Source organism: Aplidium turbinatum, chromosome 3 (genome assembly GCF_918807975.1).
Source record: "Aplidium turbinatum chromosome 3, kaAplTurb1.1, whole genome shotgun sequence".
Taxonomy (NCBI): Eukaryota; Metazoa; Chordata; class Ascidiacea; order Aplousobranchia; family Polyclinidae; genus Aplidium; species Aplidium turbinatum.
In genome coordinates, this window is record NC_137474.1 from 20,821,000 (window position 1) to 20,835,354 (window position 14,355).

General features: G+C 36.9%; 4 non-coding genes across 4 annotated transcripts; all 4 read right to left on the minus strand.

The window, feature by feature from the left end:
- Positions 1 to 401: 401 nt before the first annotated feature.
- Trnag-gcc (transfer RNA glycine (anticodon GCC)) lies at positions 402 to 472 on the minus strand. Its single transcript has one exon. It is a non-coding gene; the product is annotated as a tRNA-Gly (tRNA).
- Positions 473 to 1,397: 925 nt separating this feature from the next.
- Positions 1,398 to 1,469, minus strand: Trnae-cuc (transfer RNA glutamic acid (anticodon CUC)). Its single transcript has one exon. It is a non-coding gene; the product is annotated as a tRNA-Glu (tRNA).
- Positions 1,470 to 2,464: 995 nt separating this feature from the next.
- On the minus strand, positions 2,465 to 2,536 carry Trnae-cuc (transfer RNA glutamic acid (anticodon CUC)). The gene has a single exon. It is a non-coding gene; the product is annotated as a tRNA-Glu (tRNA).
- An 881-nt stretch (positions 2,537 to 3,417) lies between these two features.
- Trnac-gca (transfer RNA cysteine (anticodon GCA)) lies at positions 3,418 to 3,488 on the minus strand. Its single transcript has one exon. It is a non-coding gene; the product is annotated as a tRNA-Cys (tRNA).
- Between the last annotated feature and the right edge of the window lie 10,867 nt (positions 3,489 to 14,355).

Genomic DNA, 14,355 nt, shown 5'->3' on the forward strand with positions numbered 1-14,355 from the left:
AATTGTAGTTTTGATCAGAAAACTTCAAATCAACAAAAAAGCTTTTAGAAACTTCAACTGTTTTCATCGGAAAGAAATGATTGTGTAGATTTTCAGATTGATTTTGTCGAATAAAAAATTGCGACTTATCCAGACGAGCATGCACACTAATCGATCATCCAAAAAATTGTTTTATGTAAGCTATGAGCACCTGGTATTTTTTTGTGTTCGTGATCACATTGTGTTTCTTTACTATCGTTTGTGTATATTGCTCAAAGTCCAAGTCGAATGGCAACTGAGTTATTGTTTTGTAAAAAAAAAGTTCCAATAATTTGATATTAGGAAACTTTTATCATGGAGAATTTGTGAGAACGAAATAATTTCATTTTATAACGAAACAAAATGGTCAAACAACATTAAAGTGCATTGGCCGGGAATCGAACCCGGGCCCCCCGCGTGGCAGGCGAGGATTCTACCAATGAACCACCAATGCTGAAACATGTTCCCAGACCTGGAATCGAACTCGGGCCGCGTGGGTGAAAGTAACGAATCCTAACCACTAGACCACTCCTGGTACAATCAAACACTAAATCTTCCACGATTGGATAAGAACGTTGATAACAATCAGTTTGATCTCATTCGGCATCGCCCAAATCAGTGAATTTCCATGAACAGTCCTCATCCTCCATTCATCTTTCTCTAAATAGAACAACAATGGCACGGTTGGGGATTGAAACTCCTTTTATTGCAAGTGGAAGGTTGCACAAAGCTCGCAGCAGCAGCAGCAGCATGTCATCATCTGACTCATTTCAGAATATCACGTCAGAATAAATCAGACAAAAGTGTGGTGAAATATTTCAATTAAAAGGAAAACAAATTGTAAAATAGCTAATCAGAAAAATTCAAATCAACAAAGAAGCTATAACGATCAACTTTTTTATCGGAATAAAAAGTTTGTGTATTTTCTCAGATATATTCTTGTTGTCAAAAGAAATTACGACTTATGCGGACGAGCATGCATAATCGATCATCCAAAAGATTGTTTTATGTAAACTATGAGCATCTGGAATTTTTTTGTGTTCGTGAACACATTGTGTTTCTTTACTTTACTATTACTTACTTTACTTACTTACTTACTTACCCACTTACTTACTTACTAACTTCACTTTTACTTTACTTTGCTTTATCGTTTGTGCATAAGTCGAATGGCAACTGGATTGTTCTCTTGTAAACAAAAAGTTCCAATGATTTGATATTAGGAAACTCTTATCATTGAGAAATTGTGAGAACGAAATAGTTTCATTTTATAACGAAACAAAATGGTCAAACAACATTAAAGTGCATTGGCCTGGAATCGAACCCGGCCCCCCGCGTGGCAGGCGAAGATCCTACCACTGAACCACCAATGCTGAAACATGTTCCCAGACCGAAAATCGAACCCGGGCCACGTGGGTGAGAGCCACGAATCCTAACCACTAGATCACCTGGGATACAATCAAACACTAAATCTTCCACATTTGGATAAGAACGTTGATAACAATCAGTTCGAACTCATTTAGCAGAGCCCAAATCTGTGAATTTCCATGAACAGTCCCCATCTCCCATTCATCTCTTTCTAAATGGAACAACCATGATGATGGCACGGTTGAGGATTGAAACTCCTTTTATTGCAAGTGGAACATTGCACAAAGCTCGCAGCAGCAGCAGCATGTCATCGTCTGCCTCATTTCAGAATATCACGTCAGATTAAATCAGACAAAAATGTGGTGAAACATTTCAATTAAAAGGAAAACAAATTGTAAATTGGCTAATCAGAAAAATTCAAATCAACAAAAAAGCTATAACGATCAACTTTTTTATCGGAATGAAAGGTTTGTGTATTTTTTCAGATTTACTCTTGTTGTCAAAAGAAATTACGACTTATGCGGACGAGCATGCATATTCGATTATCCAAAAGATTGTTTTATGTAAACTATGAGCATCTGGAATTTTTTTGTGTTCATGAACAGATTGTGTTTCTTTACTTTACTATTGCTTACTTTACTTACTTACTTACTTACCCACTTTTTTACCCACTTACTTACTTACTTACTTACTTACTTACTTACTTACTTACTTACTTACTTACTTACTTACTTACTTACTTACTTACTTACTTACTTACTTACTTACTTACTTACTTACTTACCCACTTACTTACTTACTTACTTAATTACTTCACTTTTACTTCACTTTGCTTTATCATTTGTGCATATTGCTCAAGTCAATACCCAAGTCGAATGGCAACTGGTTTGTTGTCTTGTAAAAGAAAAGTTCCAATGATTTGATATTTGGAAACTCTTATCATGGAGAAATTGTGAGAACGAAATAGTTTCATTTCATAACGAAACAAAATGGTCAAACAACATTAAAGTGCATTGGACAGGAATCGAACCCAGGCCCCCCGCGTGGCAGGCGAGGATTCTACCACTAATGCTTAAACATGTTCCCAGACCGGGAATGGAACCCGGGCCGCGTGGGTGAGAGCCATGAATCTTAACCACTAGACCACCTGGGATACAATCAAACACTAAATCTTCCACAATTGGATAAGAACGTTGATAACAATCAGTTCGATCTCATTTGGCATGGCCCAAATCTTTGAATTTCCATGAATAGTCCCCATCTTCCACTCATCTCTTTCTAAATGGAACAACCATGATAATGGCACGGTTGAGGATTGCAAGTGGAAGGTTGCACAAAGCTCGCAGCAGCAGCAGCATGTCATCGTCTGCCTCATTTCAGAATCTCACGTCAGAATAAGATAGACATAAATGTGGTGATATATTTCAATTAAAAGGAAAACAAATTGTAAATTGGCTAATCAGACAAATTCAAATCAACAAAGAAGCTATAACGATCAACATTTTTATCGGAATGAAAGGTTTGTGTATTTTTGCAGATTTATTCTTGTTAAAAGAAATTAAGACTTATGCGGACGAGCATGCATGCATGATCATCTAAAAGATTGTTTGATGTAAACTATGAGCATCTAGAATTTTTTTGTGTTGATGAACACATTGTGTTTCTTTACTTTACTATTACTTACTTTACTATTACTTACTTACTTACTTACTTACCTACTTACTTACTTACTTACTTCCTACTTACTTACTTATTTACTTACTTACTTACTTACTTACTTACTTACTTACTTACTTACTTACTTACTTACTTACTTACTTACTTACTTACTTACTTACTTACTAACTACTCTACTTTGCTTTATCGTTTGTGCATATTGCTCAAGTCAATACCCAAGTCGAATGGCAACTGGATTGTTGTCCTGTAAAAGAAAAGTTCCAATGATTTGATATTAAGAAACTCTTATTATGGAGAATTGTGAGAACGAAATAGTTTCATTTTATGACGAAACAAAATGGTCAAACAACATTAAAGTGCATTGGCCGGGAATCAAACCCGGGCCTTCCGCGTTGCAGGCGAGGATTCTACCACTGAACCACCAATGCTTACATGTTCCCAGACCGGGAATCAAAGCCGGGCCACGTGGGTGGGAACCACGAATCCTAACCACTAGACCACTAGACCACCAATCAAACACTAAATCATCCACAATTGGATAAGAACAATTGGAACCGAACAGAGATACTCAACTATAGAAAAGGAAAGTCTTGCAATAATTTGGGGCATTAACAAATTCCGTCTGTTTCTGATGGGAAAACAATTTATTTTGCAAACGGATCATAAGCCATTAACTTTCCTTTCTAAATGGAACAACCATGATGATGGCACGGTTGAGGATTGAAACTCCTTTTATTGCAAGTGGAACATTGCACAATGCTCGCAGGAGCAGCAGCATGTCATCGTCTGCCTCATTTCAGAATATCACGTCAGAATAAAATAGACATAAATGTGGTGAAATATTTCAATTAAAAGGAAAACAAATTGTAAATTGGCTAATCAGAAAAATTCAAATCAACAAAGAAGCTATAACGATCAACTTTTTTTATCGGAATGAAAGGTTTGTGTATTTTTTCAGATTTATTCTTGTCAAAAGAAATTAAGACTTATGCGGACGAGCATGCATAATCGATCATCCAAAAGATTGTTTTTATGTAAATTATGAGCATCTGAAATTTTTTTGTGTTGATGAACACATTGTGTTTCTTTGTTTTACTATTACTTACATTACTTACTTACTTACTTATTTACTTACTTACTTACCTACTTACTTATTTACTTACTTACTTCCTTACCCACTTACTTACTTTCTTACTTACATACTTACTTACTTACTTACTTACTTACTTACTTACTTACTTACTTACTTACTTACTTACTTACTTACTTACTTACTTACTTACTTTCTTACTTACTTACTTACTTACTTATTTACTTACTTACTTACTTACTTCACTTTTACTTTACTTTGCTTTATCGTTTGTGCATGTTGCTCAAGTCAATACCCAAGTCGAATGGCAACTGGATTGTTGTTTTGTAAAAGAAAAGTTCCAATGATTTGATATTTGGAAACTCTTATCATGGAGAAATTGTGAGAACGAAATAGTTTCATTTTATAACGAAACAAAATGGTCAAACAACATTAAAGTGCATTGGCCTGGAGTCGAACCCGGGCCTCCCGCTTGGCAGGCGAGGTGTCTAACACTGAACCACCAATGCTGAAACATGTTCTCAGATCGGGATCGAACCCGGGCCGCGTGGGTGAGAGCCACGAATCCTAACCACTAGACCACCTGGGATACAATCAAACACTAAATCTTCCACATTGGATAAGAACGTTGATAACAATCAGTTCGATCTCATTCGGCATCGCCCAAATCTGTGAATTTCCATGAACAATCCCCATCCTCCACTCATCTCTTTCTAAATCAGCGGTTCTCAACCAGTGGGCCATGGCCCACTGGTGGGCCAGAGAGCATTTTGAATTGGGCCACAGACCAATATAAAAAACCTCTATTTATTTAAGAATTTACTTTCATTTGTGTCACTATACTCAGTGTTGGGCGCGATAACTCATTTTTCAGTTAAGCGATGACGATAATCGATAAACGAAAAATGCCTAAAGCGATAACGATAAACGATAAATCAAAAAAAAGTTAAGCGATAACGATAAACGATAAATTATCGCCGATAATGTCCGATAACGATAATTTTTTTTTTTTTTTGATTAGCGCTGCCCCATCCCATGCAGCACGAACTGTTTTCATCAACATGCCAAAAAATCGAACATAATATACTGTAAAGGGACAAAACTTTTTGTAAGTTATGCATACATAGAATCGCAATAGCGGCAGTGGGTATCGAATCTTCAACCTCTTGATCCAGAATCAAATCACTGGGGTAACCGTTGTGCTTATAATTATAGCCTACCTTCAGATACCAGTTGGATGCTTTTATCAATTGAGTTACACTGCCGCTTACGTGCAGTTGGCAAAATAATTAAATCAAATGAAAATACCAAAGTCAGCAATAATTGAAAAAATTCCCAAAAACGCAAAATGCTTGAAAATTTATCAGTAATCTTAAGCGTTATTGTAGTAAAAATGTGCATACTGTGAAATCCATCACGCTTGTCAAATTAGTCGTGTTTGTTTAAGAACAATAACATAATTATCGTAACTTACTGATAATTTCAGATAATTTTTTTTTGTTTATTTTGTGAACACCATCATTAAAGCAATGGCAGAACGCTGAGTTGTTGAGATAAGAATTACAATGTAGGCACTGTATTAGTGGGAATAAAAATATTTGATTGAGGTAGGCTATGTCACATAGGTAGGCTACAGTAAATGAGAAAGGTTATACTGTATTTAGCATAATTTTACCACGTAACTCGATCCGCCTATTGTCATGCAAAAACTACTACAAGATGCAAAAAATGTGATGTCGGTCTGCATGTTAAATGCTTCAAGCAATATCATATTCCGCAATGACTTGTTTTAGTGATGTTGTGTTACTTTGCTAATTTTCATCTTCATATTTTTGAACTTTCATTTCAATAAAATGCTCGATGACAATAATGACATGAACAAGACATTTCCCATTTATCAGTTTGAGCGATAAGTAAAATGTAATAACGCTTAAGCATTACGCACAAGAAACTTGTAAAATTTGATAACGGATTTGTCTAGCGTCTTATATATAGGACGACTTTTTTCTCAAAAAGTACAAACACAATTAGAAAACAAATAATTGTGATATGTTTTTTAGGTCATAATTATGCAATATTTAAATTTTCCGAAAGTTTTTTTAAGTACTTTCACTTTTGGCACAAATGGGTTAACTTTTTAAGTTAAATGGCACTTACGCATTCGGTTATTATTTTTGGATTAAAGTTATATCGCCAAGCTAGAAAAAAATCGATCTTACAGTCTATAACCGATGTGTTGTTATTGTGTGTGAATTTTGTCTTTTAATCTGAGTTTGTGACGTAACCGCACGTCTCAAGGCAAGTTCTTGCAATTTTAGTTAATCTACTCATCTAAAGATTTAATGCGCTTAAAACAGTAAGTTTCATGTTTTGACTAGAGAGATATTTTTTGACGAGATTATTTTTTTACGACAATTACTAAAAACTAACACATCCAACGAAAAAAGAAAAAAACAAGAATAAAATAGTTGATCGTGAGGTGGCGCGAAAGACCATGTTTTCAATGTAAAAGCGGCCTCGCATTGCGACACTTTAACAAACCACTTGCCAATTTCTTTCGCTTTGCTTCAAAGGAAGTTGTGCCGCCTGTGCGCTTACATTTTAATTGTATAATTCACTCGCGATTGCCCATTGCAGCAAAACAACAAGAGACTTGTTGCATGCATTTCATTGCATTGCAACTCTAAAAATTATTGTGTTTTCAGGGCCGTCGCTGCAGGGGGGCGTGCCCCCTCCCCTGATAACGACCTGTGCACACACACTTCAGGCACTGAAGAAGAACTGGTTTTAATTTTAGTTTCATTAACTAGGTGGCTAGTAAAAATATTACTTTTCATGATCTTTCCACTTGTGTGTTGATCCAAAATAAAATTTATCGGCGATTAATTATCGGCGATAATCAAATATTGCCTTTGGCGATAACGATAAACGATAAATGAAAAAATAATTGAGCGATAACGATAAGCGATAAAAGTTTATCGCCGATAATTATCGCCGATAATGCCCATCACTGACTATACTTATTACATGTTACTATACATGTTACATCAACGTTGAGTCTTTACGGGGTTGCCAGTTTTAATGCCAAATTTCAGAAACTTGGCTTTTTCTTAGGTGGTTTGGCTGGAAAAAATGTTTTGTCAGTTAATTCAATTTTTTGGCATTTTTTCATGATAAGTTACCCAGCAAACATTGATTGCTGGGCCAGCATTGGCTATATGCTGGGTATGTTGGCACAAGGTCGGCAATTTCGTCCAACATTTTGCCAACATTGCCAACAATACGCCAACAATTTCAATACTTCTTATTGAGCGTTGAAAAAGGTCTCAAAGATTTTATTTCAGGTTTATTTGTTTTAAACTTGAAAAATACTAACACAAACCTCTTTTCATGTGGTATTGCTTCAAAACACAGTTGTGTGATTGGTTAACATCGGTCAGAAGCATTGCCAACGTTGTGCCAATTCATAACAATTTTGGCGTTTTCTTTCAAATTATGCAAATGTATGCCATCATTTTGCTACAATTTTAAATTTTAATAATAGGCGATCAATGCTGTTATTATTTTCTGATACCGTACAAGTATATTATGAATATTTAAGACCAGCGTTGGTCAGAAGAGTAGCCAATGCTTTGCCAACAAAGTAGTTTCATTTCAGTTTGTTTATGCCAAACTGAGCAGAGATCTAGAAAAAGGTAGGAGCAACAAAACGCGAACGAGATAACGTGCTTGACCGAAACAGTTTAAAGTTTCCATTAGCCTACACGTTTCCACAAAATAAACAATTGCAACGTTGGCTATATGCTGGATGTGAGGGCACAAGGTCGGCAATTTTGTCCAACATTGCCAACAATATGCCAACAATTTCAATACTTCTTATTAAGCGTTCAAAAAGGTCTCAAAGATTTTATTTCAGGTTTATTTGTTTCAAACTTGAAAAATACTAACACAAACCTCTTTTCACGTGGTATTGCTTCAAAACACAGTTGTGTGATTGGCTAACATCGGTCAGAAGCATTGCCAACGTTGTGCCAATTCATAACAATTTCAGTGTTTTCTTTCAAATTATGCAAATGTATGCCATCATTTTGCTACAATTTTAAATTTTAATAGTAGGCTATCAATGCTGTTATTATTTTCTGATACCGTACAAGTATATTATGAATATTTAAGACCAGCGTTGGTCAGAAGAGTAGCCAATGCTTTGCCAACAAAGTATAGTTTCATTTCAGTTTGTTTATGCCAAACTGAGCAGAGGTCAAGAAAAAGGTAGGAGCAACAAAACGCGAACGAGATAACGTGCTTGACCGAAACAGTTTTACAGTTTCCATTAGCCTACACGTTTCCACAAAATAAACAATTGCAACGTTGGCTATATGCTGGATGTGAGGGCACAAGGTCGGCAATTTCGTCCAACATTGCCAACAATTTCAATACTTCTTATTAAGCGTTCAAAAAGGTCTCAAAGATTTTATTTCAGGTTTATTTGTTTTAAACTTGAAAAATACTAACACAAACCTCTTTTCACGTGGTATTGCTGCAAAACACAGTTGTGTGATTGGCTAACATCGGTCAGAAGCATTGCCAACGTTGTGCCAATTCATAACAATTTCAGTGTTTTCTTTCAAATTATGCAAATGTATGCCATCATTTTGCTACAATTTTAAATTTTAATAGTAGGCGATCAATGCTGTTATTATTTTCTGATACCGTACAAGTAGGCTATATTATGAATATTTAAGACCAGCGTTGGTCAGAAGAGTAGCCAATGCTTTGCCAACAAAGTAGTTTCATTTCAGTTTGTTTATGCCAAACTGAGCAGAGGTCTAGAAAAAGGTAGGAGCAACAAAACGCGAACGCGATAACGTGCTTGATACCGAAACAGTTTGAAGTTTCCATTAGCCTACACGTTTCTACAAAATAAACAATTGCAACGTTGGCTATATGCTGGATGTGAGGGCACAAGGTCGGCAATTTCGTCCAACATTGCCAACAATACGCCAACAATTTCAATACTTCTTATTAAGCGTTCAAAAAGGTCTCAAAGATTTTATTTCAGGTTTATTTGTTTTAAACTTGAAAAATACTAACACAAACCTTTTTCATGTGGTATTGCTGCAAAACACTGTTGTGTGATTGGCCAACCTCGGTCAGAAGCATTGCCAACGTTGTGCCAATTCATAACAATTTTGGTGTTTTCTTTCAAATTAAGCAAATGTATACCATCATTTTGCTATGATTGTAATAATAGGCTATCAATGCTGTTATTCTTTTTATGATACCGTACAAATATAACTTACCGGTACTATGAATATTTAGGACCAGCGTTTTAGTTGGTTTATGTCAAACGAAGCAGAGATCTTGAAAATGGTAGGAGCAACAAAACGCGAGCGTGATAACGTGCTTGATGCCGAAACAGTTTAAAGTTTCCATTAGCCTACACGTTTCCACAAAATAAACAATTGTAAGGTTGGTTATTATATGCTTGATGTGTTAGCACTTCATTTCAGCACTTGTTTTATAATTTAAAAATACCAATAGCCTAAATGACTCTTTCATGTGGTTTAGTAGAAAAACATAGTTTTTCCAGCATATTCTGGCACCAACAACATTATGATATAAATCGTTTGTTCATATTCAATTGCTTCAGATAATTTAGTGCAAGAGATATCTTGTGATTCAGAGGGCACTTCCAGGAAGTTTACGCTTTGGCGCCACCAATATATTGTTAGCAACAGCTAACAAATAATAAAAATAAAAACGTGGTTGCAAATTCAAGTTGCCAGGTCTTCATTTTTTTTCCTGGAGTCAACAACAGCTTTATTAACTTTCACGTTTAACAATACTATAATGTGTTTTAATATTTTGTCAGGAGCAGTCATGTTGCGTCGAAATCTCTCCTCAATTTCTTGAAGCGAGATTTCACAAAACGATCGCTACTTTTACTTTCAACGATCCGGCAAATCGTTTTTTCTTCTCTCGCGGTGCATAGAGCAATACTGCAGGCACAATAATTGTTGTGAAAACTCCATTATGACGTCACTACTTAAACTTTGACTGGGCAATATGACGCGTTGAAGTGAAATAGGCAACAAAGCTTTAGAATGCGGCGATGTGTTATATCAACGTGAGAAGACGCAATTTAGAAGAAGAACTTGGTTTTTTTTATGAAGGAAGACAAAGGCCATGACTTAATCCTTTGCTAAAGGGATTATGACGTCACTCGATTCACTTCGACTGTTCAAGCATGGCGGTTGTGCGCAATACACAATTACGTGGAGAGCCGAAAGCACAATGTTTATGTGAACAGCGCTAAGAGGAATTTTCGCTTCTTGCATCGAAAATATAAAAAAATCGAATTCAATTGAAATATTACGGCCGAAAGGAGTTTTAGAAATGATCAAAATGAAACTATAGGAATGACTTACTACAATGTTTATGAAAACCTGGTAAGTGAATGTCTTTTATTCATTGAACCTGAAATAATTGTGTAAAGTCGTTTTTGTCACTAGGCTACGTTTACTCAGTTTAAAGAAAGTTATAAAACTCAATGACCAATGGAAAACTTTCATATGAAATATTCTCGTGACAAATTTAGTGCCAGTGCTCTTAGATGAGTGCTAAGAGCATATCAGCAAAGTAGCAGAGCTTGTGATGCCCCACAACATGTGTTGTGTAGGGTTTTACTCAATCTTTGATTTTGCTGCTCCGGCGGTGTTTGCCTGACTGCTTGAATGTGTTCGTATTTTTATGTCGTGTGGATAGGTTTGTGATGGTTGTAGAGTATTTGCAAATGTAGCTTTCATTGCAGTCAGCTGAATAATAATAATAATAATATGTTTTATTTTGCGCCCATTGCGACAACATATAGACTACAGTAGCCTACACTGCGACCTACATACGCAACACAACAGACGACTGGAATCCCAAAATAAACTTTAAACGTTGGTTGTCATTTGTAACAGTCGAAAATGTCTGTAACAAGTGCTGAAGCTTTTTAATATGATGGATGAAACCCCTGTCATTACATTCGATTTACATTTTGCAGGTCGCAAATTTAAGTCAAGTTGTTGGCAAAAATGCAAGCGATTGTATCAGTGAACTTATGTCAACTATTATTATCGAACACAACACAGTTCAAGTCATGTCGAGAACAAAGAAAGAAAAGAAAAAAACATCGTGAAGTCTAAGCACTCGTTTGATTGTTTAAAAAAAGAATCTGAAAAAAGTTGTTCTTGGTGAGTACGGATAAATGTTTCTACTACGACTAAATGATTATGTCATAACTATGCCATTTTGCTCTTTTGATTAATGTATGATGTAATTGTGAAGAGTATTGAGTAATGTATGAAAATGTTTTAGTGGTGTACTCGCATTGATGTGAACAACGAACATGGTGGTTAGTAGGCTATGTCGGCATTTATACACTGATTTAACACTTCTTTTTTTACTTTCATGATTAGACATGGTGATGGCGCACGACAAAGCTGCTGCCGTGCAGCAAATTGATGAAGAGTTTCAGAGTGATTTCGAAATTGCAAGGACAGGCAATTGGTGGCCGAAAAGGGCAAAAACTAACTTTTGGTGAGCTTGTTATATGTTTGAAAGACAACAGCGAATGTGTTGCTTTAGTTGTTGAATAACTACTGTACACGCAATTAGAATGTATTGGAACTTGATTATTGCTCTGCGTGGCTCAGAATCGAATGATAAGTTTTTTGTCACGCACGTTGGAGAGAGGGATATTACATTGATATTGCAGATTGTCAATTAACTTCGTATTATCCTGGACGACAACTGATCAAAATCCTACACTGTTGCCAAACAGCCCTCTTGAATTAAATATTTTTGTTTCATTTGCAGGAATTCAGAATGATAAAGATACACAAGAAAAAGCTGCTGATGTGCAATGAATCTCCATCTATCAATACGATTTGATGTGGCTTGTTTCTAATAAATGTGAAAATATACGAAGCTCGGCTGTTACTTTGCTTTGTCACAAAGGGAGTAGTGTTGCTTATAAATCCGTGTTGCTGCTGTTCTTTCGCCCAAGGATTAGCTAGGTTCAACAATAAACTTTTGGTGATGAGCGAGGTTTAGGTACAGAGACGTTTGGCAAATGTAGATGCCAATGCTGTTCAGATGTTTTATGCACCAGCTTGCTTCGCATGTCCAACCTTGGTCAAAGCGCGGGCATCACAATAGTCAATAGGTCAGAAGCAGCATCATGGTGCATAAAAGTCAACCAGAATTTAGGCGCCAGATGAAGCAAAATGGTGCACAAGCCATCTTGCCAACGTTGGCCAGACACAGATGCCAACGTTGGCAAGATGAAGCAAAATGGTGCATAAAACATTTTGCCAACGTTGGCAAGATACAGAAGCCAACGTTGGCTAGATGCAGAAGTCGACGTTGGCTAAATGCAGACGCCAACGGTGGCAAGATGCAGACGCCAACGCTGGTCAGATGCATCCAAATGGTGCATAAAACATTTTGCCAATGTTGGCAAGATGCAGAAGCCAATGTTGGCAAGATGCAGAAGCCAACGTTGGCAAGATGCAGAAGCCAGCGTTGGCAAGATGCAGACGCCAACGCTGGCCAGATGCATCCAAATGGTGCATAAAACATTTTGCCAACGTTGGCAAGATGCAGAAGCCAACGTTGGCAAGATGCAAATGCCAGCGTTGGCAAGATGCATAATCCAATGTTGGCAAGATGCAGAAGCCAACGGCGGCAAGATGCAGACGCCAACGCTGGCCAGATGCATCCAAATGGTGCATAAAACATCTTGCCAGCGTTGGCGTCTGCATCTTGCCAATGTTGCGGCCAACTTCTTGCCAATGTTGCCCCAACAACCAATGTTTACTGGGTAGCTGGAAAAGTATTGTGTGGCAGTTATGCCATTGATTGACATTTTTTTTTTGCTTTTTATGATTTGGAAAGAAAAAATAAATGGTTTTACTAATCACATTCTTTTAAATTTCGCTGCGCCATTTATTATAAAACTATCCTTTTCGCATCTATAGGTAAAATTTTTTCGGAAAATTATGTTAAAAACAGAACTTTTTGCCGTATGCTGCTTTTACAACCAGCCGTATTTCAGTACCAAAGTAGGCCAAATGATGTATACAGGGTGGTCCAAACCCTGGCACGCGGGCCGCATGCGACCCGCGTGAAGCTTTTGTGCGGCCCGCGAACACTTTGTGCATGCCGGAATTATCAGTGCTAAATCCAAGGTTTAAAAATACACCTTCGTTTTATAAATACATTATACATTCGCCACAACCCTAAATAAGTCGCGCATAATCGGGTCAATAGGTAATAGAGCAGGAGTTACATGGCTTTAATTACATTTTTATTAGGAATTTCAGCAATGACCTTTCTAAATGTATTTTTGGACGTAGAATCCAAAAATCGAGTGCTTACTAGGCGAAAACTGGACATTTTTGAGATATTTGCATTTTTGGGCTAGCAAGAGAATGACGTCAAAGCATTACAACAGGTGTAAGCGATTACATGATTTTCTTGCCACTGCGTTCAGGAAAAAACATGTAGAGTCGTTCTTAGAGCAGATGAAGGACAATGTGAATAGACATGCTACCATCACAGCAATGCTTCGAAACAGAATACAATATACATATTGAAGATGTAGAGAAATCAGATGCCTTTAAAGGTCTTATGAATGATTATGAGAAGTTCTGTGACGACACACGGAACGGAAACCATTGCGGTACAGCCCAGTTCTGGTTTCTTTACATCAATCTTGTACAGCGATTTTTACTTATGAAGAGCTGTAAAGACGAATGATATTGAGCTCTTCACTTATGTCTGACAACAATAATCCCTGTGTTTTTGCATGCAACAAGCCCAACTATTCCAGACACATGCTACTGTACTTCCTGAAGCTGTTGAACATGGACTACACACACCCTGGCATACGTGATCAGCTAGAAAAAGGAGCCTTCTCTGTGAGGTTGTCTGGACATTCCTTCTCTAGATTAGGCTACCTGTTGATCAAGCGGTGGAGATGACTGTGAATGCGGATGCTGCATCCAGGATGACTGGTATAAGTGCGTTCACCCAGAGTTTTCCTTCCCACCGAAGATGGAATGTCACGAGGTATGCAAGTAGTCAAGTGATAAATTATGCGATGGAGAAGGCTGGTATAAAACATTATGAAACTGCTTACCAGGAATAAAAACCCT